Below are 26,552 nucleotides of genomic sequence, written 5' to 3' on the forward strand. Positions count from 1 at the left end.
GCGAGTTCCCTCAGCTTTTGTCTACCAGGTCTTCCTGGGTGTTTATGGAGGTAATCTTCAGCGACGATCCGAACCATCTCTCGTCTCTCTTTCCCCATTATGTACTTCTTTTCACGCAACTCATCCATGACTTTTGAGGGAAATTTGTGCCATGGTACAGAATATGTGTCTTGGGATGGGGAGTCGGCTGTCTCAGGTGGTGTTGAGGGCAGCTGAAACCTCTGTGGCTCAGGTGTTGATGAGGGGCCAGGCCTGGTGAACTGCGGTGGAGCTTGTGAATCTATGGATGACATGACAAACATCTCCATAAATTAAACACATCACGATTGTTACAAATCAATTAATACATTGGTCCTCAATGTCCAGTTTGGGTCCACCAGGAATACAAATGGACCTAATTATGAAAACCAATTATAGGGTAGTTATTGCCATGTACTGTACAGCTGATGGCAACCTTTTTTTTTTGCATTTTTTGAATAAACCTTTGTAGTTTCAGAAAACTTGCATTAAAACAGAGGGGCAAAAACTCACCTGCTTCCAATGCTTTGACAGCTCTGACGAATCTTTTGCACTGAATGAATGGCAGAGTGTCTTTAATGTCCTCCGGGTCCACAAGGCTCAGGTCATCTACAGAGAGCACTCCTAATTCCTCCAGTTTAGCCATGAGTGTATCCATCTGATCGCTACTGAGTGATGGCATTGCTTTCTTGACATAGTTTTTCACAAGTTCCATGTTGGTGTGTGTTTAAGAGGAATGAGCCACCGAGTACCTCTCTGGTAAGAATAAAGTGGATGATAATCATCAAGTTTGTTCAAATCATGGCAACTGAACAGGTCAGAAGCATTTTCATTAAGTTCATAGAGTCCAAGCTCAGGTATCCACCTGGCAGTTTTCCCTCGAAGCAAAAGTAGGACAATAGTTTCATTTTTTACAAAAATGCTTGCTATTTGTCCTAACTGCAGTTGACCTTTGGCATAGCTCAGTAAGACCAGCATTCCATTTGCATATGTAGTGCCTTTAACCTGTACTCTCTCTGTGACAACTGAGTTACTTGAGTTCAAATCAAATTCTTCAACCACTGTCTTTATGTTCTGGTCATAGAGCTCTGGATAGAACCGTATTGAGTCTGAGACATGAACCTGGGGACTAAACAAGGTACCACAAGACTGATAAGCCTGAAGCAACTGGTGCCGTTCAGCCAGAGACTTGGTTACATTTATGAAGTTCTTACTTGCCCTAATGCATCTTTTAAAATAAGAATGTTTTGATTCAAAGCGCATTGTCCAAGTATATATGAGTGGGCCAAATTGTAAAGTCAAGTGTGCATAGTGAAGCAGATAGTGGTGTTTCGGTCTAAGTTGAACTCTTGGAAATAACTCTTTCCTCAATTCCACATACAGCTCAATCAGTCCCTTCATGAAAGCAATCTGCGACTCTGAGAGCCGAGGTGCACAGACAAATTCAACAAGCTCCCTTAGAAGTAGTACAAGTCCCCATACTTCATTATCAGCATCTTCAATTGTGTCATGCACCAAAACAGGCAAGAATCTCAAAAGCCACCTGTTTTGAGCTGCATGCCCTCCAAGCCTTGCTCCTGTAGTGGGAATAGTGTTTAGCTTGTCGCTGCTTTCACCAGGAAATGATTTGATTCTTTCATTAAAAACCTCATACCTGAACCACTTTTGCGTTATGATTAAGAACTGCAAAAACAATGACAAATCATAATCTACTACCCCCTCAAACAGATCATGAGCTAAACAAGCTGGTAAGCCTGGCTGACACACATGAAAGTTGGATAGTTTGTTGAAAACACTGTCACATTTAACACCGTGATGAGTGTGTACTTCATCGTTACTTTCCAGAAACCGCACAGTCTCATTATGATCAGTTGGATTTCTATGAGTGAAAACTGTGAGAGGGTTCGACTGAAATTCACTTTTTGTTGCCAAACAGTATCTGCAGAAATACTGAGCTGTGCTGAAATTTTCTGTAAAGCCACCAATCATGTGGGAGCCCAGATTATCTCCCATTATGCACGCAACAGTGCCTTTATATATCTTTCCATTGAAAGATATGCCCCTTTCCTCCAGCTCACACAAGTCTGACACTAGCTTATTGAAAATCTTATCCATTCCAAAGTATTTGCAATCTTTCTCTACACAGAGTAATGCCAACTGTATCTGATCAACAGTTGATCGTTGGTGTGGATGAAAATTTCCTAGTGTGAAGTAGACAGCCAATACTTTATGCTTTGTCTTGGCAGATCCGAGTGGATTAGCCACCTCAAAAGCATCCTGAAAGAGCATTACCTTTAAACTGTCTGGGTCTGAGGAAAACATGGCATTGGATTTGATGGCCCACCCATCAGTGACATCACAGAGTACATCAGAATTTGAACTAGGACTGTGCTGATCTAAACCTTGCCGTTTCAGAATTACTTTGAGGGTTTCCAGTATTGGGATGTAATGATAGTGCCTCTTCTGGCCACTGCGATTGCGTCCAAGAAAGACTTCAACAGGTTCAACATAGTCATAGTGTGACTTGTAATATTTCAGCCTCTTGTGTTGCGTAGTTAAATGACCCTTTTCATGTAATGCCTTGTGCATAGGCCTCGTATACACTATTCTCAAGAGATGTTACAGTCTCCTTTGGAATACCATACTGCCCCAGTTCACGGGCTAGTGCATCCACAGTATATTCCTGTTGAATATCACTTATAGTTCTCATTTCATTTGCTATTTCTGTTATTGTGGAGGCTGGGACCAAGTATTTTGCCTGTAAACCCAAGTAAAACTGAGCAAGACTCTCTGTGAAGTTGTCTTTCACTTGATCACTGCAAAAACTATCACTTTGTTCTGCATCAATGTTAAAACTTTCAGGTTCTTCAGGTTCTACAGGTTCTATATGTGATCCTTCACCTTGGAAAGACCGTTCTGTTAGTTCACATATATGAACTGGGGCTATCTTGGTAACATCCCACCCTTTATGGTATCTGGAAATATGCGTTAAAAAGGATGACTTTACATTGAATGTCTTACAACATTCATCAAAGGGACATGTTACAGTCAAACCCTCATCTATGTGACTACTCAAATGACACTTTAAAGTTTTAAGATCAGCATACCGGTATTCACTGCTGCAAAAATTAAACGAGCACTTTAACTGTACAGACACATTACGGTTCCATGTTTGTGTGCTCCTTCTGTCTACATGTGCTCGTGACATATGCACAGCAAGGCTACTGTATGTATTAAGCTTCCTTCTGCAATCCCTATGGCCACATAAAAAAAAAACATTATTATTATTTCTGTGTGTTCGGCAGTGTTTCAAGTAATCAGCCGAAGACCGGGCATTAAAGCCACAAATGTTACAAGTCAACATTTTTAAGCGATTGAATTTGCCAAGTGAAGGATAGACAGAATCAATATGAAAACAATAAATTCAGATCAGCACAGTGAAGCACATTCACTTTTCAGTTACCTTCAAATAAGCAATCTGCTTTGGGCTGCATGGGCCACTCTTTGGGCTGCAATGTTTTCCTCACTGCTTTTTTCACTTTAGGGAATGGAAAGTCTTATAATCACAGGGGAAATCTGATTCTAGATCTCTACTTAATCATCACCCCTTTTAATTATTGCCATTTTCAGTTGTATGCTAACGTAACACAGCGAGCTATAACAATACACACACGTGGCTAATTTACACACACGCGCGCGCGCACACCCAACTTATGGGCTAACGTTAACTTTAGCTGGGCAAACGGGCCGTCGTCCACCCACGCTTCAAAATAACGCAAAACGCACACATTCAAATGTTACCATGAAACACACACGGCTACCAACTGACTATCGAGACCAAATTTCATGTACGAGGAGGAAAAAAAATAGGCTTTTGACGTACTTATGAAGCGCAGGCGGCTGGCTAATGCTAACGCAGCTAGCAGCAAACGTCCACACATTCAGATGTCGACATGAAACGCACACGACTACCAACTGCCTATCGAGACCAATTTAATGTACGAGGGGGAACAAAAAATGGGCTTTTGACATACCGGTACTTACGATAGCTCCGGTTGGAATGCTGCTAAAAACCTAGAAACCTTCGAGACAAAATTAACCAACTAATAATTTGTCCTACTTTTCATGGCGGAAAGGCGACTGTCCGGCTAGGGGTGCCAGAACAGAACGCCCGCCATGCAGACGTAAATGAGCAGAAAACGTGCTTATCATGTGTTTAACATGTTTAACTCAATATATTTTGTTTGAGAGGTGGCACTCCATTCCTATTCTCATTACACACAACCAACCTGTATCCAACTTTCCATGTGACTCGCAGAACTTTAGGCAGGCACTGACCGCACTGAGTGTAATGGCGTCGGAAAATTCTGGCTGGGGGAGAAAATTCTACCCATACTGCCTTGCGCAACAGCAAACTTTCCGTATTTCGCAAAACGGAGCGAATCCGTTGCAAATCCACGGTAAAGGGACCCCTAAATTTACGGATTTTTTTAACAGTGTATGCATTATGGTAGTCATATTGTTGAAGCATAACTACAGAACACAGTGTACATATGAAATTAGTAATTATTGAGAACGCAAAGAAAGCATGCAAATAGTATTATTAAGCATTAAGCACGGGGTGGCATGGTGGTGCAGTGGTTAGCACTGTTGCCTCACACCTCTGGGACCTGGGTTCGCGTCTCCGCCTGGGTCACATGTGTGTGGAGTTTGCATGTTCTCCCCGTGTCGTCAGGGGGTTTCCTCCAGGCACTCCAGTTTCCCCCCACAGTCCAAAGACATGCTGAGGCTAATTGGTGTTGCTTAATTGCCCTTAGGTGTGCATGTGTGAGTGTGCCCTGCAATGGGCTGGCCCCCCATCTAGGGTTGTTCCCAGCCTCGTGCCCATTGCTTCTGGCATAGGCTCCAGACCCCCCATGACCCAATAGGATAAGCAGGTTGGACAATGGATGGAAGCATTAAGCACAATAGACATTTACCTCATCATGTGAGCTGTCCTCAGGCAGAGACACTAGCTTCTTCCCAATTCTTCCTGAATAAGATGCATTTCATCTGCCGCTGTAAGGGTGGTTGTAGTTGGTCCCGGTAGTGCACAGAATGTAAGGCTGACTGTTATTTATATAGTTTGTAGGTGTAGATAACCTCCGTTTTCCACGTACAGGTCCATCTTTTCTGAACAGCCCTGGAAAGGATCTTGAGAACAATTGAAATAGCAATAAAGTTTGAATCAGATATCATGTGACGAATGATTAACCTCTAAGAAAACTATTGTAACCTGCACATCTCTTGCTGGACCTGTACACTGCCACTCATTTCAGGCCTGGCAGAACCAGATGCTTGGTTCTGTGTGCCTGTCACAAGTGAAGGAATCCTTTGTGCAGACGTTGATCTCCTATTTGACTCCTCCAAAGTGTTGGCAATGACAGACATCATTGCCCTTACTGCCTGCTCAACACCACTGGTGCCCTGCATAGTACCATAAACATATTACTGGATAAGTACTGTATCATGAATTACTTGTTTTATGTGCTAATGTAACTGCATGATTAGAATAAAATACTATAGCACTCATATTTAGCTAACATATCTATTCGTTATTATTATAGCTACGTACGGTGTAAGACATCACGAATAAAAAAAACATGGTCTTAGCAGACCTAGTATCAAAACACAGATTTAACAACTAATCGTTAGCAATTCAATTCACTAATTGTTAGCATTCAAAAAGTTTATTGGTAATTTTAAAAACGTTATGTCAGCTCAAACACCCAGCTAAAAATAGATTTAGCATCAGTAAACAAATTTATTGCATCGTAGTTTGACAAGGCGTTACCATATCATTACTGCTAGATTGTGTAATTTATTCTGTACATCGGTAGTCGCATTTATTCAAAACAGAACTCACCGGCCCGTGCTGACTACTGTCCATTTTCCCGTACAAGAGTCCTGCTCTGGTACCTTCGTCTTCTTCAGCGGTTTTTTTTACTGGAAGGCCAGGATTGGTTGCTACCTTACCTGCAGCTTTATGATTGGCTAGCAAATGAATTAATTTGATTGGTGACTTTGCGAGCAAATATTTATCTGCAAAGCGCTAGGCAAATTAGTGCCAAAATTATTTATATGCGCAAGTGTGAATTTGCACTCGCAGGTTGGTATTTGCAGGAGGACTTGGATTTGCAATACAGGTTTTGTACTTGAAAATCATTCTATCTTTGTAAAAAATATTTTTATGAAGATGTTTGGTTTCGCGTTTACAAAAAATATTGACTTGTATTTGCAAAATATTTTTTTTTGCGAATGAAAATTGTGTTCAGTGCGAGCAAATTTCTTTTTACGGGTGCAAATTGGAAAGTACACATACAAGTACATATGGCACTATTCTGACACATAGAATCTATACACATAGAAGTGTAACTGGACAGTGAAACACAAGAACAAAACATATATATTGGAATTTATTGTAGTAAAATCAAATGTGAGGCCGATATTAGGAGTTCATGCTTGTGAACAAATGGGGCTGGTACAGAGAGTAATGACACTAAGCAAAAGTGACAAAATAGATGTCTTCAAGGAATATGCTGATGTGTTTGAGGGTATAGGTTGCTTAGAGGGGGAGCACACAATCAGAATTGACAAGAGTGTGACTCCGAGAGTACACCCACCTAGAAAAATTCCAGTCACCTTGAGAGAAAAACTAAAATCAGAACTGTATAAAATGGAAAAAATGAAAGTAATAAATAGGATTGAAGAACCAACTCAGTGGGTCAACCCTATTGTAATTGTAGAAAAGTCAAATGGGAAGCTAAGAATTTGTTTAGTCCCCCGTGATCTCAATAAAGCAGCAATGAGAGAACACTACCAGCTGCCAACAGTAGAGGAAATAACTTGCAGAAGTGTTATGCTCAGATAGAAAAAGAGATGTTGGCAATTGTATTCGGGATGGAGCGTTTTCATCAGTATGTGTATGGATGAGGGGTTGAAGTGCAGTCTGATCACAAACCACTTGAGACAATCATACCAAAGCCATTGAGTAGCGCTCCAGCTAGAATACAGAGACTGTTAATGAGACTTCAGAAATATCAAGTGAAAGTGCTCTACGAGCCAGGTAAAAAAATGCACATAGCAGACGCATTATCCAGAGCTTACCTACCAGAGACTGCTTCACCAGATAAAGAAACAGAAGCACAGGTGCACATGGTAATGTCAAATTTGCTTGTATCAAATGATAAATTGGAAGAATTAAAAAAGGAAATGAAAAATGATGTCATCTTAACAAAACTCGTAGAAATGGTATTAAATGGATGGCCTGAAAAGAAGAATGAAGCAATAAAACAAATACATGATTACTGGAATTACAGAGAGGAAATTTCAGTAGTAGATGGAATTGCATTTAAAGCAGAATGGCTCATTGTGCCAGGGACAATGAGAAAGGAGATGCTAAAGTGAATTCATGAAAGTCACTTTGGTATTGAGAATTGTAGGCGGAGAGCGAGAGAAGTGCTATTTTGGCCTGGAACGTCACAGAGTATAACAGAATTGGTGGACAGTTGTGATGTCTGCAACACATACAAAAAATGTCAAGCCAAAGAGCGACTATATCCACACAGTGTTTCTGCAAGGATTGCTGGGATTGCTGCGAGAGAGTGGTGTTGAGCTGCAGCGATTGTTTGGGATTGTTTTTTGGAGTGTTTTGAGTGTTTGTGTGCTTTACTTGTTTACGTGGGTGGCTGTTTATTTCTATTTATTGTTCTTATTTCGGTCAGCGTGAGTGCTTGTCTGTCCTGTCTGTTAATTAACAGCGCGATTATTACCGACAGAGAGCTGCGGGTGTCGCGTGAGCGGCGTTTTTCTGTCCGCGTTTAAACTCCGTAGCAAACACCCGCGGGGCGATAATAACTAATAATATCTAACGTCGGTATCGCTACCCAGCGTCGGAAAAGGACAGTTGCTCCTGAGCTTTGCTCGGTCGCCAGTCGGGGCCGGGAGGACATTTTCCACTTTTTTCCCGCTCCGGCAGTAGCCTGCTGTGAGGGGGTTTTTGTGGTTTTTCGACCTCCCAAGAGCAACTTCGATTTCGCCTTGTTTTTAGTTCATACTTGGTTCAGGCAGAAGTTCTTCTGGTAAGTAGTAGTAAATTTATCAGGTTTAAAATTTTATATAAAATAATAATTAAGTTCCGTTTTAACACAAGTAATAACTTATTTTAGTGTACTCCGCACGTTACTGCATTTATTGTTACGCAAATTAATCTTTATAGTTAAATACACTATATAAATTTACTGGGCTGGGAGTAGGGGGTCATAGTGAGTTAGTTAATTATGGGGCCGGCTCAGTGTTGCGTTTGCAAGATGTTTGCCCTTCTGGACGTTAGTGTCCAGTCGGACTTCATCTGCGAGCGATGTAAGCTAGTGGACTCACTCATGGTCAAGGTTCGCGACCTTGAGGAGCAACTGGCTCGCATCCAATGCAACAGTGAGTTAGATGAGCTAGTTGATACGCCGTTTAGGGAGATGGTGTGTACGCCACTAACGGGGGGGAGGGAGAATGAAGAGAGATTCAGAGAGGTCGAGAGAGCTGGGTGACCGTAGGTCGTAGACGCAGGAAAAGGCGTACACACGTTACAGAGGCGGCATCACCTGAGGTGTCTGTGTCTAACAGGTTTCAGGTGCTTCCAGCTTTAGAGCCGGAAGGGACTGGGGAAGCAGGTGGGCCCTTGGGCACTGAGGAGCCCTCTCCCCCCAGAAAGAGGGAGGTTGTGGTAGTGGGGGATTCAATTATTAGGGGAGTAGACAGTTATGTGTGCTCGCGTGATAGAGGGTCCCGTACGGTGTCTTGCCTGCCTGGTGCCCAGGTAGGAGACCTTCCAGATCGTGTGGACAAGCTTTTGGCCCCAGCTGGGGTGGATCCAGTTGTCGTGGTGCATTTTGGCACCAACGACATAAGCAAGGGTAGAAGGGCTGTTCTGCAGGATAAATTTATAGAAGTCGCCAATAAGCTTAGAAGCAGAACGTCCATGGTGGTATTTTCTGAAATACTCCCCGTGCCACGCGCAAGTGAGGCTAAGTTAGCTGAGATAAGGAGATTAAATGCGTGGCTAAAAGGATGGTGTAGGAAAGAGGGGTTTAGGTTTATGGGGCACTGGAGGACCTTCTGGAACAGGTGGGACCTGTTCAAGCCGGATGGGTTGCATCTGAACCGGAGGGGAACCAGTGTACTGGGAAGGCGTATTTGTAGAGTAGTTGAGGAATGTTTAACTCTCTGGGGTCGAGTATGTCGTCGGCGACATCGCGTACTTTTCGCGTCTATTTCAGTTTATATCTCGCTGAAATCTTAATGTAGAATCATGAAAAAAACGCTGGCTAAATCCGTAATCTGTCTTCTTTTCAAAACGTGCATTGTCGGAAGTATTAAAGTTTTTTTAATTAGGTTAAATCAGCAAAAAAATAAACCATGTCATTTTACTTTGTTTTACCTGCATGGGGGGCGTGTAGTGCCGCTCTCACCTGAAGATCGCTATTCACATTCTAAATAGCCGCATTAGCGCGTATTCAAATCGCATTCGCATGGTAATTTGATTATCAGCGCAATGGTGAAACGCGATCCAGATACATCCCCTTCAGCGCCATAAAAGGGGGTTGGGGACGTGGCCAGGTGACAATGGCTCATTCATACACAAGAAAGTTGCTACATATTCAATGAAAGGAGCCAGAAATAGTGACATGAGTTAGGTTTTTCTTATTTATTTATCCAAATGAATGTTGCATCTACACAATTTAGTCATCTTCATGTAGCCAAGACTTTGGTGATCAGATATCTGGGATCAAAACAAACTGCCAGCATTGCTTACTATGTACTTTTATAATGTTTCTGCAAGTGTTCCAAACTGCATTTTGCAATGTCTATACTTTGATGTCAAATTTCAAACTTAACAAAAATCTGACATATTTACAATATATATTAAAATACAGATGAGTGTAATGGCAAAACAAATATATAAGAAATAATTTATTTGCCATGAATTAAGTTTATGATATTTGAAGAAATGTGTGATCATGCCCCAGTCAGTGAAAGCGTGTTTCCTACCCCTAGGCTCCAGAGGGTTAAACTAGGGACTGGGGGGGCAGGGAGGTTAGTTAAGTATGTAACTGGGGGGAAACGGAAAGCCCCAAAAAATCATATTATAAGTAGGCACTGTAATAGGCCTACCCTTTGTTGTCTGTATTTAAACGCCAGGAGTATTAGGAATAAAATTCATGATTTAGAGGCTCTTATCTCATCGGACTCTTATGATATTATAGCAATAACTGAAACGTGGTTGAGTGTTAAGGATGGACAAGAATATAATATGGATGGTTACACATTGTTCCGTAAAGACCGTATACTGTAGGTAAGAAGGGAGGTGGTGTTGCAGTATATGTAAAGGAAAACTTGCAGGCAAGGGAGCTTACTGATATAAGTAAAAGTACGGAAGCTATATGGGTAAAATTAGATGCTACAAACTCAAATAGCCTAATTGTCGGTGTTTGTTACAGAGCACCCAATGTAGCTGCTGAGGAAAGCAGATTGTTATACAGTGATATTAGGACTATGAGCAATAAAAATTATGTGGTAGTTATGGGTGATTTTAATCTACTGGGGATGCAGTGGGACATTGTTGCTGGCTCTTCTGAAAATGAACTTGAGATGGTGGAATTAGTACAGGATTGTTTTTTTACTCAGTTTGTTAACACCCCTACCAGGGGAGATGCCATTCTTGATCTTGTTTTGTCTAATAACCAGGACAGGATTGGTAAATTAGACGTTTTAGAACCACTTGACAGTAGCGATCATAACATGGTTAAATTTGAGGTTAAGTTTAGTGCCCGAAGAGCAAAGTCCAAATCAAAAATATATAATGTTAGGAAGGCTAACTTCAATTGTATGAGATTAAAACTAGAAACTGTGAACTGGATGGAGTTAAATAACAAAACTGTTGAAGAGGCATGGGAATTTTTTAAAAGCACATTATTGCAAGTGCAAGACGACATCATACCTGTTTCCAGCAAGAATAAATCTAGGAAATTGCAACCTAGGTGGTTTAATAGGGAAATAAAGTATAAAGTAAGGAGGAAAAGGGCTTTGTTCCAGAGATGGAAAATAACTGATGATGACATAATAAAGCAAGAGTATCTAAATCTACAGGCTGAATTAAAAAATGACATTAGACGAGCTAAAAGGAATGTCGAAAGGAAGATCGCATTGGAGGCTAAGGATGACGTTAAAAGTTTCTTCCAGTATTTTAACTCTAAAAGAGCTCTAAAAGCTGAAATTACTAATCTGCAGGATAGTAAGGGTCTTATAATTGAAAACGACATTGACATAGTAAATGAGTTCAATGATAGTTTTGCATGGGTATTCACTGTCGAGGACACTAGTAACTTACCAGTTCTTATTACTAATCCAACATCGTCTATAACTAATATATATATAACTGAAGCTGATGTTTTGCAAAGCCTAGCTAAGCTCAAAATAAATAAATCACAGGGCCCTGATGGCATCTTACCTATAGTGTTAAAAGAGATGAGGGATATTATTTGCCGACCCTTAACATTACTGTTTCAAAAATCCTTATCTGAAGGTGTGGTACCTTCTGATTGGAAGCATGCCAACATAACGCCCATTTTCAAAAAAGGGGATAGAAGTAATTTGTCAAACTATAGGCCAATCAGTCTAACTTGTATAACTGGTAAAGTTATGGAGGCTATAATCAAAGAGAAAATGGTAGATTACCTGGACTCAGTTTTCCTGACTGATTACCTTCCTCAGTTTTTTGAGGAAGCTACTCAGGAAGTTGATGATAAGAAGGCCTATGATGTCATCTATTTAGATTTCCAAAAGGCTTTTGATGTTGTTCCCCACAAGAGGCTCTCACTTAAACTCAAAGCGACAGGTATTTTAGGAACCGTAGCGACCTGGATTGATAACTGGTTAATGGATAGGAAGCAGCGAGTAGTTATAAGAGGCTCGATATCACAGTGGGCCTGCGTTCATAGTGGGGTACCGCAGGGTTCAATTTTAGGGCCACTTTTGTTCCTAATTTACATAAATGATATAGACACCAATATATACAGTAAACTTATATATACTAAAATTTGCAGATGACACCAAGGTGGGTGGTGTAGCAGATACTGAACTAGCGGCTCAGCAGCTACAGCGGGATCTTAATTTAATTAGTGACTGGGCTGACACCTGGCAGATGAAATTTAACATAGACAAATGTAAGGTACTCCATGTAGGGAGCAGAAATATAAAGTACAGGTATTTTATGGGACCTACTGAAATAAAGGTAGCTGATTATGAGAAAGACCTTGGTGTGTATGTTGATGCTTCCATGTCTCATTCTCGCCAGTGTGGGGAAGCAATAAAAAAGGCCAATAGGATGTTGGGGTATATCTCCAGGTGTGTGGAGTTTAAGTCAAGGGAGGTAATGCTAAGATTATACAATTCCTTGGTGAGACCTCACCTAGAATATTGTGTACAGGTTTGGTCACCATATCTTATAAAGGACATAGCGGCCTTAGAAAAGGTGCAGCGTAGGGCCACAAGAATGATTCCTGGTCTTAGAGGAATGTCATACGAGGAAAGGTTATTTGAGCTAAATCTGTTCAGCCTCAAGCAAAGGAGACTGAGGGGGGACATGATCCAGGTCTATAAGATTCTAACAGGTTTGGATGCTGTTCAACCGAATAGTTACTTCAGCATTAGTTCCAATACAAGAACTCGTGGCCATAGGTGGAAATTAGCGGGAAAACATTTCAAACTGGATTTAAGGAAGCACTTCTTTACACAGCGTGTAGTCAGAGTATGGAATAGTCTTCCTGATAACGTAGTGCAAGCTGAATCCTTGGGTTCCTTTAAATCAGAGCTAGATAAGATTTTAACAACTCTGAGCTATTAGTTAAGTTCTCCCCAAGCGAGCTCGATGGGCCGAATGGCCTCCTCTCGTTTGTATAGTTCTTATGTTCTTATGTTCTAACTAGTTCTTTCTGGTTACTATTAACTTTGCACTGTCTTCTCTTCATTGTGCCTCTTCTGTATCTACAGTATTAGTCTAACAGGGCAGCTTGCTGACCGGGATCCGCTATAGGAGAGGTAAGAAATTGTTTTTTGTATATGGAATTTGGAATATGGGATTTTGATACATATATTTAGGCGACCTTCAGTTTATCATATCTTGGTGGCTAACTCCAGCTCTGTTTTGGGATTCTGAAATTGCACCAGCGTACTCTGCTTGCTGCACTGTCCTCTGTTGACTGGTTGCATTAATGACAGATCACAATAAGGGTAGATTACAATATCTTGGCTGTCAAGTATCCAAATAGCTAGAAATAAACATTGATTTTGTGGATAAATTAATATAGTTTAGATGTTGCCTGTTACGGTGGCTTAAAAACAGCGGCAGTTAACTTATTCAGTTTTTGCATGTTTGTCAAAGTGTGAGACGTCTGTATTCCTGCATGTGCAGGGATTTGATGGCCAATCACTCTGATACAGATGCAGAGATGAGTGGAAGAATTGGGGACATTGGCTTCAAGAGGTGGAGGAATCCCACACCCCAGTGGCACTGTACCATGCATGTCTGCTGAATGAAAGTGTACTCGTGACAGCTCCAGTGACGGTCACCAGTCCCTGAGGCACCAGTGCCACTGGCTTCGCTGTCTGTTCTGAATTCTGGTGACACCCTATGATGAGAGCATAAGCCCATCGCACTGTCGGGTCAAGTGGCAGAAGTTGTCACTCATGTGGACAGATCCATGCGACGATGTGGAAGCTGCCCCAAGTTCATGTGAGCATGGCTCACATGGGGAGCAGAACTGGTTCTCGCTCAAAGAATTTTCTTCCACTGTTGATTGTCCTGCATTATTTATTGTTGCTGTCTACTAATGTATAAATGTTTTTTTACTGTCTAAATGATTGTATTAAAGAGAGCAGGAGGGCATCATCATCAGTGATGACGAGGACACTTTTCTTGATTATGTTAGACCTGTCCTATAGCCAGGGAAGGATCGATGAGGTAGGACTCTGCTGGCATTCACAGGGCCTGTTAATGCAACCCTCCCTGTCACCATGTTGGTTGGGCTGTTCCAGGCTGTGTTATCTAGCCCCGATCACTGTTCCCTGTACCCAGGCTCCACTGGATTTGCAGACATGAGCTACTGCCCTCACCAATGAGTGCTTGAGGCTCTGGAAGATCCAGCCGCTACCCACTGGAATATGAGAAAAATGAGTGAGTCTGCAATCCCGCCCCTCCATCCTGCTTTTTTATTGATCGGTGATTAATGGCAGGCCTGTCTCAATAGCTGTGAAAATGATCGTCTGTCATGGCCTGTTAGGTGTTGGGCATTTTGCTAGTGATGTAAAGTATGGCTTTGACACCCTTGGAGTGGGATAATCCCTGCTGTCAATCAAATATATGATTAACAGCACACTGTGTGGTTATGCACTTTCAAATTTCTTTGTAAGTATAGTTTTTTCATATTTTCCCCCAGGAAAATCCCAAGTGTCTTATTTGCAGAATGGACTTGTCTGAATATACCCTGCATAACCTCAGGAGAGCCAGCCTCTACCTTATTGCACATCTATCTAGACCAGGGGTGCCCAAACATTTTCCCTTAGTGGGCCAAAATGAAAATCTATCGGAGGACCGCGGGCCAAATGTAATATTTTACACAAAATACATACACTAATACTAAAGTAAAATAGGCTACTTTTATTTATCAAACAGTTATCTAACCTTCCTTTCTGTGTAAATAATATTAAACAAAATATGACAAATAAGTCATATATAGGCATTTAGAGCACGTCTAAACTTTTGTAATCACATGTAGTGCAAAATGTCAAAGAGTGCATGTCCAACAGCAACACAACAACAGTAGCAACAATATAAGCAAAGACTCATGGGACTTTTTGTAAATTGTTAAAATATGACTATTTATGAAGTGTGGAAATGTACATATGTGCACAGATATACTCTACATTACCCTTATAGTTGCTTGTATTTCAATTTTAGTCTTAGATATTTCAAATGTAATCAAAGCACCATGAGTGAGGACTGTATAATACAGTCGAACCCACTTATCTCGACCTCAGCTAACTCGCCAACCCTATTAAGTCGACGTTTTTGAAGTGGAACCGCCAAATTCCCTTATTGCAATAGCATTTCTCATCGGTTATGTCGATTCTTTTATGTCGCCGAACCCTAATATCTCGAGCACGAAAGAGGGCCAAAATCGCCACTTAACATCGGTTACCTCGATCCCCGTAACTAATCGCCGGCTTTTTAAAATGTATCACAAGTGCTAAACAGCGCGTATTCAAATCGCATTCGCATGGTAATTCGCTGAACAACGCAGGTGAAACGCGATCTAGGTAAATCCCCATCAAAACCAAAGCCAAGCATATCTGCATGCGGCAATGACAACGAAGATGAAGAAGATGCGGACGAAGATTTGGAACCAATTCCCTCTGCCGGTGAGGTGATAGAAATGCTACAAAAAATTTGACAGTATGGTTCTTTTGTAGGGGATGGACTGTTTTAGACAGCATAAATAATATCGAAGCATTTGTTTTCAAGCAGACTGTTAAAGGCAAAAAGCAACTAAGCATTTTAGACTTTGTAAAGAAACCATATTAACTGCGTGTACGATACATTTCAGAGCTGTCAGAGCGAAATGACTTGTGAATGTAATTTTGACACTGCAGATTTGCTTTTTGTAACAACGAATTACACCCCGCAGGTTTTTTTGTGATTTTGTGAGCGATCTTTGTGTTTGCAGTGTTGGATAATATAATTAAAGTTTTGTATCGAGAATCGACGGTGGTTTTTATTGTATACTGGTAAATCTCCGCTTTTAGTTGGTGCACATATGCCTTTTGTTGTTAGCCGACATGTATGTGCATTTTTATAGCATGCCGATCGCGTCATCAAACAAATCACGGCAACGCCAAAAACCCGTGCATGTACATTCTAATTTATTAACGCACATAAATACATTTCAAGCATATCTTAATACAGTATATTGCTGCCATATTGGTTTTCGGTTATCTCGATCATCGGTTATCTCGACGCTTTTTGGCAACCCCCTAGTCCGGCGACATAACCGGGTTCGACTGTATATTAGTTAGGCCAACGTACACTAAAAAGTAAACGCACGGATAGCTACATTGGGATTCTTGCTTTAAGAATTTTTGAAACAAATTTTAGTACAGTATAATTTAAAATTTTAGATATTCATTGGCGGGCCAATCTAAATAGTACGGCGGGCCAACCTTGGCCCGCGGGCCCCACTTTGGGCACCCCTGATCTAGACAGTGTTTTCAACCAAATTTGGCTACAGCATTGGAGGGATGTGAGTGTGACCTCAGCAAGCCAGACTAAATGGATGTGAATCATACAGGAGAAGAATATATACATCAGAATCAGCTTTTATTGCCATTTAAAGCACTTGACATGATAAGAACGAAACACAGTTTCTCAGGTCTAAACAATAAATAGATAAAAAGTACAATACTAGAATAAAATATCTAAACTGGGTAAAAATAAAATTAACTAGTATAAAACCTCTGAAGTAAAAAATAATGTACAATATTGCACAATTGTATGTCAGAACAGCAGCGACTTTAAGTGATCAGTGCTGTGAAATAATCTGTTTTCCTTATTGAGATGAAAGATATCTGAGTCTCATTTCTTTTACTTTAGTCTGAAACATTTAAGTATGTGACAAGTACTCCCATGTTTTTGTATGAATTACACATTTTATGTTTATAAACCACACTTTTTTGCAAATTAGATTTTATTTTCTTATATAAACTAAAACAAAGAAAACTGCTCTATATATTCTGCACATCGGCTTGCACTATTACAAGACACTGCCATTTCTCCAATCTGTATTGTCACGCCCCGCTCCGTCCGCTCCCAATGTGTGCCACGCCCACCTCATTACCTCCTGTTTCGCCCTGATTGTTCTCACATGTGGCTCGTTATCCCTGGCTTGTCTTTTGTATTTAGTCCTCGTCTGTGTCCGTCTTCCCCAGACTCGTCATTAATGTTGCCTGTTGTAATTCCCCGGTCCCGTCTTCCTCGAATAAACCCCGTTTACCCGACTTCCTGGCTCCCGATCGCCTGCTTTCCAGCTCGCCTCTCCGCAACCGTGACAGAATGACGAGTCTCCGCGAAAGCATGAAGCAGCACTCCGAGCACCAGCGGCTCGGACTGCTGCAAACCTTCGTGTACTGGCAATCCCAGCCTGAGGTCCAGGAGGACCCGGTAGCCCTGGAACTGGCTAGCCGGGGCCGGGACCTGCTCCAGAAGGAGCGCCCGTCGGGGCAGGCATACCCGCTTACCAAAGCCCGGAAGTGCCTCCGCCGCCTGCAGCACCGGCTCACCGAGCGACGGGAGGCGATCCCAACGCTCCGCTTGGGAGCCTGCACTCTGCTCCCAGCCGATGAGTACGAGGGCTCACCACCCACCTGGGATGACATAGCCGCTGCCCGCCTAGCCAGCGTCCCCGGAGAGCAGCCGCCTACGGTAGAGGCTTCTATTTATCGGCCGGAGCGTCTGGGGCACGGCGGCATTCGCACCGTAAGAGACGCTATTCCCCGGGTCCCGAGAGCCCTTAAAGGGGCAGCGCCAACGCACTCGGCACCCCTCCTGCCTGCTCCGGAACTGCCTGATCCGGATTTGCCAGCAGCACCGCCTGCTGCTGCTGTCGCCGCTCTGCCCGCGGCACCGCCTGCTGCTGCTGTCGCCGCTCTGCCCGCGGCACCGCCTGCTGCTGCTGTCGCCGCTCTGCCCGCGGCACCGCCTGCTGCTGTTGCCGCTCTGCCCGCGGCTGCGCAGCCTGCTGCTGTCGCTGCTGATCTGCCCGCGACTGCGCCTGCTGCTGCCGCCGCCGATCTGCCCGCGGCTGCGCTATCTGCTGCCGCCGCCGATCTGCCCGCGGCTGCGCTGCCTGCTGCCGCCACCGATCTGCCCGCGGCTGCGCTGCCTGCTGCTGATGCCGCCGCTCTGCCCGCGGCACCGCCTGCTGCTGATGCCGCCGCTCTGCCTGCGGCACCGCCTGCTGCTGATGCCGCCGCTCTGCCCGCGGCATCGCCTGTCCTGCTTGACCCGCCTGTCCTGCTTGACCCGCCTGTCCAGCCTGCAGTCCCTACAACTGCCACCACTCTGGCTGCGGCACCCGCCGAGGTGCCCCCTGCTGGCTGCGTGATGGCGGCACCGCCTGCTGCTGCTGCTGCTGTCGCCGCTCTGCCCGCGGCACCGCTTGCTGCTGTTGCCGCTCTGCCCGCGGCTGCGCAGCCTGCTGCTGTCGCTGCCGATCTGCCCGCGACTGCGCCTGCTGCTGCCGCCGCCGATCTGCCCGCGGCTGCGCTATCTGCTGCCGCCGCCGATCTGCCCGCGGCTGCGCTGCCTGCTGCCGCCACCGATCTGCCTGCGGCTGCGCTGCCTGCTGCTGATGCCGCCGCTCTGCCCGCGGCACCGCCTGCTGCTGATGCCGCCGCTCTGCCCGCGGCACCGCCTGCTGCTGATGCCGCCGCTCTGCCCGCGGCATCGCCTGTACTGCTTGACCCGCCTGTCCTGCTTGACCCGCCTGTCCAGCCTGCAGTCCCTACAACTGCCACCACTCTGGCTGCGGCACCCGCCGAGGTGCCCCCTGCTGGCCGCGTGATGGCGGCACCCGCCGCGGTGCCCCCTGCTGGCCGCGGGATGGCGGCACCCGCCGCGGTGCCCCCTGCTGGCCGCACGACGAAGGTGCATGCCGAGGTGCCCCTTGCTAGCCACGTGACGGCGGCGCCCATCCTGCCGGCACCTGAACTGCCTGTTTTGCCTGTCCTGCCGGCACTGGAACTGCCTGTTTTGCCTGTCCTGCCGGCACTTGAACTGCCTGTTTTGCCTGTCCTGCCGGCACCTGAACTGCCTGTCTTGCCTGTTCTGCCGGCACCTGAACTGCTTGTCTCGCCTGTCCTGCCCGCGGCCCTGCTTGAGGCCGCCTCTCCCGTTCTGCCCGCGGCCCTGCCTGAGGCCGCCTCTCCAGTCCTGCCCGCGGCCCTGGCTGCCCCGCCTGCGGCCACGCCCGCGGCTCTGGCTGCCCCGTCTGCGGCCACGCCCGCGGCTCTGGCTGCCCCGCCCGCGGCTCCGGCTGCATCACCTACGGCCACGCCCCCTGCTCTGCCCGAGTCTACACCCTCGGGCACCTCCTTCCTGACTCCCTCGCCCTTGCCCCGACAAGGCCAACACCACCCGGGACCCCGCCTTTCAGTGTCCCGTAAGGGAAGAGGACACAGGCGTCGGGTCCGGGTCCCGCCCTCCCTGCCCCCTGGCTCGCCCGTTCGGCCCCTGGCTGTAGCTCGGTGGCTGCCTCGGTCCCTCCTCCGGCTCCATGTCGGTCGCCTCCGGCCCCCCCTGCTCTGGCTGGGCGTCGGACGGCGCCTTCGCCGGCTCCGGCTGCGCCTCCGCCTGCCGCGGCTTCCCCCTTCTGCCTGCCTGCACCGGTGTTCCCTCCTGCTCCCTCCGTGTCCCCTCCGTCACTCCCTCGTCCCGTTCCCTTGGCCCCTGGGTGGTCCCCTCCTGCTCCCTTCTCCCTCTCCCCTGCGGCCCCTCCGGCCGCTGCCCGTCGCCCGCCTGGGCTCCCTCGGGCTCCCCTTTTTCCGCCTCCCTTTCCTTTGGTCCCGCCTGTTTCTGCTCCTCGTCCCTTTGTTCCTCCTCCGTTCACTCCTGGCCCTTTTGTTCCGCCTTTCTCCCCTTCTGTGTCTCCCTTCTTGGTTTGTCTGTCCGCGTTCCCTGTCCTTTGTCAGGTCCTGTCTTTCTTTTCGTCCTTGTTCCTGTTCTGTGTCTCTGTCTTGTTTCCGGTTCCCCGTTGATGTTTTGCTTTTTGTCTTTCAGGTCCTGTTCCCCGGTTTCGTCCCGTCCGTCGCCTCCTCTCGGGCGCGCCCGGTGTGCGCGCCTTTGGGGGGGGGTTATGTCACGCCCCGCTCCGTCCGCTCCCAATGTGTGCCACGCCCACCTCATTACCTCCTGTTTCGCCCTGATTGTTCTCACATGTGGCTCGTTATCCCTGGCTTGTCTTTTGTATTTAGTCCTCGTCTGTGTCCGTCTTCCCCAGACTCGTCATTAATGTTGCCTGTTGTAATTCCCCGGTCCCGTCTTCCTCGAATAAACCCCGTTTACCCGACTTCCTGGCTCCCGATCGCCTGCTTTCCAGCTCGCCTCTCCGCAACCGTGACATGTATCATTCAGCCTGAAGTTATTCTCATTCAGATCAAAACGTTTTGGGGTAGTTAAAGACTTTTTGTTTTGCAAATTGGATAATCTGGGAAATCTGGGAGAGTTTTTCATCTTCAGCTGTATGATTCATGGGTTATATGCAGAGATGAAATTGTGATCTTGTTATGGTGCAAGAAAGCAGAGGTAAATTGAATATGAAAGATATTTAAACACTTTCAATCTGAGTTTAAACACAATGGGCCTCATTCACCAATATTTTCTTTAAAATTCTCTTAAATATATTCCTACGAAATTTAAGAACAACCTACGTCGGATTCACGACGTGCTCTTAAGTAGCAAAATTGTTCACACCTTTGTTCTTAAGAATGATGAATCCCATGTCTTCGTAATCCCATTGCGTGCCAGTTTGTCCTAATTAGCATAGGGAAACGCCCTGCCATTTCCCATAAAAGGGCATGAGATTGTTGGGCCGTGTGCAAGGAATGGCGAAGGGACGCGCAGGCTGTCAGCCTCTTGGCACTAAGAGGAAAAAAAACTTAAGTAATGCTGAAGTGGAAGTATTAATATAGTAAAATCCCATTATAGTAGACCCGCTTATAACGGAAGATCATCCATAACGGACGAGGTTCGCTGGTCCCAGCCATGCGCCTTTAAGAACATGCAGAAAAAGCATCGGATATAGCGGACTGGCATATAACGGAATTTCACTTATAACGGACAAACAATTTGGTCCCCAGGCCGCTTTTAGCTGTACTTTTCTTCGGCTATAATGGACATGCAGCTCTGCCGATAATCAGGCGCATGGCGTGCCAGTGATATCCAGCGCAGAGTCGGGATTATTAATAGTCACACATCTGATCAGGTAAAGCTGGATGACCACATGTACGTAAGGAATAATTGACGACGGGCCGTTGAATTATTAGAAAAATAATGCACACCCGAGGTGGTGCATTATTTTTCTAATAATTCAACGGTCCGGAGTCAATTATTCCGCTTATACTACGGTTGCCACACCTCAAGACATCGATCAGATGACATATTTCAAGGGATTCGTCCGGTTTTTCTACTTAAATCGCTATTGTGAGTAGGATTATTTCTTCCGCATCTCATCCAACGACTCTTTTGCTAGTTCCAAAACGTCATTAGCTGTTGTTTTTTTGGTGTTTTTCTCCCTCGAGTATGTCTAGCTGTTCTTCGCTGATCGTTTTATGTCTTATGTTGTTGCCGGCTGCCTTTGATGTCCGCTTCCGTTTATGTTGTTTTTCATCTGGACTGTCTAATACTGCTGCAGCCCAGTTGTTGAAAGTTTCATATTCACCGTAAATATTAAAATTTACTTTCGGAAAATCGTCTGTCATGTTGTTTTTGTTAGTCCTGTGTGCTGTATAGGTACTGTATGCTAATTCCCGTTATTACAGTTAACTATGCGAAGTGATATGGAACTGTAATGCGGTCAAGAGAGCTGCCTGGAACTACGTTCGCCGTGCGTTTCCCTGAAAATAATTGCACACCTCAGAACGTTCATCAGCCAATCAGATTCAAGCATTCAACGGTCCCGTAGTATAAAATATAATAACCTATACCACAAGTGTGTCTGCTGGGGTGTGACATGAGTAAATGGTGTCCTGTAGTTGTGCTCTGGATATAACGGACTTCGGATATAATGGACTGTTTCTCCAGGTCCCTTGAAATCCGTTATGACTGGATTATACTGTACAGGAGGTAAATGCAAATAGACACGTTATTTAGCAGCGTAAAAAGTGGATATAAAGCCCCTAAGAAAGCTGACGCATGGAAAGATATCACCTTCTCTGTGAACGCTGTGTGCCAAATACATGTAAATAACATGCATTCCCTTCTCAGAGCACGATTGGCAAGCTCTTCAAGAAGTAACAAATGCCATTTTGATGGCATGGCCAATGCGCAGAAACAGACCTATTTAAAATTTGCATGATCGTCGTTACTACCATGAAAATAATTTTTACACTTTAAAATTATTTTTTACATTTTACTTTTATAAATTATTCAAATACTATCTGTCACGCCGCGCTCTGTCCGCTCCTGATGTGTGCCACGCCCACCTCGTGTTCAGCCCTGAGTGTGATTACCTGTATCCTGTTAGGTCTAGCTTGTCTTTTGTATTTAGTCCTCGTCTGAGTCAGTCTTCCCCAGATCTGTCATTGTATTGTCCGTGAATGTCTCTGCGTGCTTGTCTTTCGCCAATTAAACCTCGTTACCTGACTTCCTGGCTGCTGTCGCCTGCTTCCCGGCTCGCCTACCGTCCGATCGTGACACTATCATTTTATCAACTGCAGAATGAACAAAACTGCTATAACCGATTATTTTGAACAAACCATCATTACTGAAATGTGCATACGAATGGTCTTGAGCACTGTTGCCAACTCCTCAGCAAGGAAAATCGCTATTGGCCGTCCCAAAAGTCGCTAGAAGTCGCTAAATTACGTCATTGTCTTATTTGCATAACGTGCATGTTCATTATAATGGACGCCGTAGGAGAGGAATAATGTCGTGGGAGAGACAAAAAGTGTTATTAAAAAAAAAAAAAACAGCCTAACTACGTTTAGAACTACAAATGACCTTTATTCTTGTTTTTTTATATATCACAATTCCAACCCTCCTCCTTTATCCGGACTTGGGACCGGCAAAAGAGACACTCTGCTGGAGTTATTTATTTATTTATTTATTTATTTATTTATTATTATTATTTTAAGTTTAAGTGTACAAGTTACAGTAAACAAGTCAACAGTGAACATTTTTAACCATAACATTTTTTGTATAAAATCTACATTAACAATCTAAATGGACCAAAAAAGGAAAATAGAAAAAAACTGTCAATAGCATTGTAAGAAAATGATGCCCCTCCACATACAAACAGGCTGTGCTGGCTCACAGAAAGTGTGGGTCATCATTTTGGTAAAGGTTCTCTATACGTTAGGTTCAGCAACTGAGGGAGCTGACTTAAATGAGTAAGCAGCTGATGTGGCAAAAAGGTGTAGAACATCGTCAGGCACCAGACTGAGGCTGTGTGAATCAAATCTGTGATTTATTTTAGTGCAGTCATTTATTTTAGACAAAGAAAATTAATATCCCGCCCTAAGGCCAGCCAGCGGCGGCTTCGCGCATGCGCGATCATTTGGAGTCTCGACGCGGAGGGGTGAACATCTCGTGCTCTGACTGCAGCTGGGCGGGGCTGCTGCGCGAGGAATGTACGCCTGTGAGCACTTTGGGACGGAGAGGAGCCCACGGCAGCACCCGCTGCTCGGTGAGAAGAGTAAGGACGATGCGTGCTTTCAGGTCAGAGTTTCCAAAAGTCTCCAATAACACCAGAAATAGTCGCTAGATTTGTTGCTAGTCGCTTTTTTGAAAACAAGTCGCTAGACGGGTCTAAAAACTCGCTAAATATAGCGACAAAGTCGCTAAGTTGGCAACACTGCTCTTGAGTGTGCGTAGATTCTGTTCTTAGCGAAGAACAAATTCAGATAAGAAAACATTGGTAAATGTCAGAATCTTCGTAAAAAAAAAAATTATGTACGTGGGGTTTAAGAACAAATTTGTTTGTAAGAACGGCTGGTGAATGAGGCCCAATGTGCTGAGACATAATACACAGATAGAAAAAATACAATGAAATATATATATAGCAAGTGTTGTATGGACAGAGACGTACAGTAATGGATTTTGGTTAACCACTGAATGTGGTATAATGGATTTTTGGTAAAGTGCTGAATGTGCAGCAATGAATTTTTGTTAGTTAGAGATTTATTGCAGTTATGATTCCAGTACACAGAGAGGGATTGTTATCTCATTTAGAAAATCCAGTCTTAGACTGGGAAGAACCAGACTGTTCAACAGTAGAACCACTGTTGCCAACTCCTCAGCAAGGAAAGTCACTATTGGTTGACCCAAAAGTCGCTAGAAGTCGCTAAATGATGTCATCGCCTAATTTGCATAATGTAATAATGCATGTAATTATAATGGACGCTGTAGGAAAGAGGAATAATGTCATGGGAGAGACAAAAGGTGGTTAAAAACACCCTAAATACGTTTAGAACTACAAATGAACTTTCTTTTGTCGATTCTTGTTTTTTTATATCACAATTCCAATCCTCCTCCTATATCCGGGCTTGGGACCGGCAAAAGTGACCCCAAAGAGACACTCTGGCGGAGTTACTTATTCTTGAAAAGTGTCATTTAATTGTTTACTTGGTGGAGTTTTTGGCAATAAGCCAGGGCAGGATAAGCCAGTGGTGGCTTCGCGTATGTGCGATTCATTTGCATTCTGGATGCGGAAGGGTGAACATCTCCTGCTCTGACTGCAGCTGGGTGGGGCTGCTGCGTGAGGACTGTCCGCCTGTGAATGCTTTGGGACGGGAGGGGAGCCCACGGCAGCACCCGCTGCTCGGTGCTTCCACGTCAGAGTCTCCATAAGTCTCCAATAACACTAGAAAAAATCTCTAGATTTGTCGCTAGTCGCTTTTTTGAAAACGAGTCACCAGAGAGGTCTAAAAACTCGCTAAATATAGCGACAAAGTCGCTAAGTTGGCAACACTGAGTAGAACTACTTGGGGGGGGGGGGGAGCTGTTTTTTTTTCTGCCCATCACCACCTCCCCATTATTTTAAATTAAGTGTAAGTTTAAAGATATTCAATCCCAGTGTGGCCACTCTGAACTCAGCCACCCTGGTACCGTGTAATAAAATAAAAGGCAAGCGGGTCCAGGGCCAAAGGGCCCCATCAACCAGGAAGGGTGGGGGGCCAGAGACAGAGAGTTAGGGGAGGCCCCTCAGCCCCCATCACTTCCCCGTACCATGTTAGTGTAAAGTGTATTGGTATTTGTGTGAGACAGTTACGTGTTTATGTCTATGATGCATTAAAATTAGTGGGTGCAGTTCAGGTATGAGAGCCCCACTGCTGGCAGACAGCGGAGTCCCTCATCCCCCTCCCCGCACCCCAAGGCCCTAATGTAATATGGACTGTGTATATGACTAAAGTGCAAAAAACGGGCGAGCAATTGAGGCACGGGCACCCCACTGCTGGCAGATGGCAGAGCCCCACCTGCCTCAACCCACCTTCTCAGCCCTAATGTCATGTGTGTAATATGCAAGTAAAAATTGAGGGGCTGTGTCTCAGGGCACTTCCCCACTGCCCCTCAAAGCCCTAGTGTCGTGTGAAATGTGGTGTTGGGCCCAGGGGAGCAATAAGGGCGTGTCAGGAGTGGGCCACCCCCCTGCACCGGGACCAGATCCCTGACTGGTTCCGATTAGTCCCCATCCCCGACCCCACACAGCTGGCAGGGGCGGCCAACTGGGGTGCTCAGGGGCGCCACAGGCAACTCGGCAGTAGGGGATCCCCCCCCTCCGGAGCAAACCATCCAGCTCATATTTAACTGATCGCTATCAGTATGCCCATGTGAACAACGAATCATCCAAGGCCACCAAAGTCACACATGGTGTCTCACAGGGATCAGTACTGGGCCCACTACTGTTTACCCAATACATGCTACCTCTTGGTAACATTATTAGAAATCATGGCGTTGGGTTTCATTGTTATGCAGATGATACACAATTTTATAAATCTGTTAACTCTGATGATACATCACTCCTATCTCGGTTAGAAGACTGTCTGTTAGATATCCGGTGCTGGATGGCAAAAAATTTCCTAAAGTTAAACACAGAAAAAACAGAAGTACTGGTAATTGGTCCCAAGGCTGCAAGAAATAAGTTTCACCACCTCAGCATTAGTGGCCTTCCTACACAACCTAACACGGTGGTTAGAAATCTTGGTCTTCTAGTTGATTCAGATCTATGTTTTGATGCTCACATAAGAAGTATTACTAGAACTGCGTTTTTTCATCTACGGAACAAAGCCAAGCTTCGTAAGATGCTCTCACTTCGTGATGCAGAAAAATTAATACATGCCTTTGTAACTTCCAGACTGGACTACTGTAATGCCCTCCTGTCTGGTTGCCCGTCTGGATCCTTACATAAACTTCAGCTGGTACAGAATGCAGCAGCCAGAGTTCTCACAAGCACTAAAAAACTTGATCACATTACACCAGTCTTATCCTCCCTTCATTGGTTACCAGTTAAGTCTCGGATTGACTATAAAATACTGCCATTAACCTATAAAGCACTGAATGGCCTTGCACCAGAATACCTTAGTGATCTGCTGACATCGTACAACCCCCTGCGCTTGCTTCGTTCTCAAGGCGCGGGATATCTGTTAGTACCTAGGGTAGAAAGAGCTACGGCAGG

General features: G+C 44.9%; 1 long non-coding RNA gene across 1 annotated transcript; it reads right to left on the reverse strand.

The window, feature by feature from the left end:
- Window positions 1–56: 56 nt before the first annotated feature.
- Window positions 57–5,114, reverse strand: LOC140581304 (uncharacterized). The gene is made up of 3 exons (XR_011984370.1): window positions 4,998–5,114; window positions 532–774; window positions 57–280 (listed from the first exon to the last, which is right to left on the reverse strand). It is a non-coding gene; the product is annotated as an uncharacterized lncRNA (long non-coding RNA).
- Between the last annotated feature and the right edge of the window lie 21,438 nt (window positions 5,115–26,552).

Source organism: Paramormyrops kingsleyae, chromosome 20 (genome assembly GCF_048594095.1).
Source record: "Paramormyrops kingsleyae isolate MSU_618 chromosome 20, PKINGS_0.4, whole genome shotgun sequence".
Taxonomy (NCBI): Eukaryota; Metazoa; Chordata; class Actinopteri; order Osteoglossiformes; family Mormyridae; genus Paramormyrops; species Paramormyrops kingsleyae.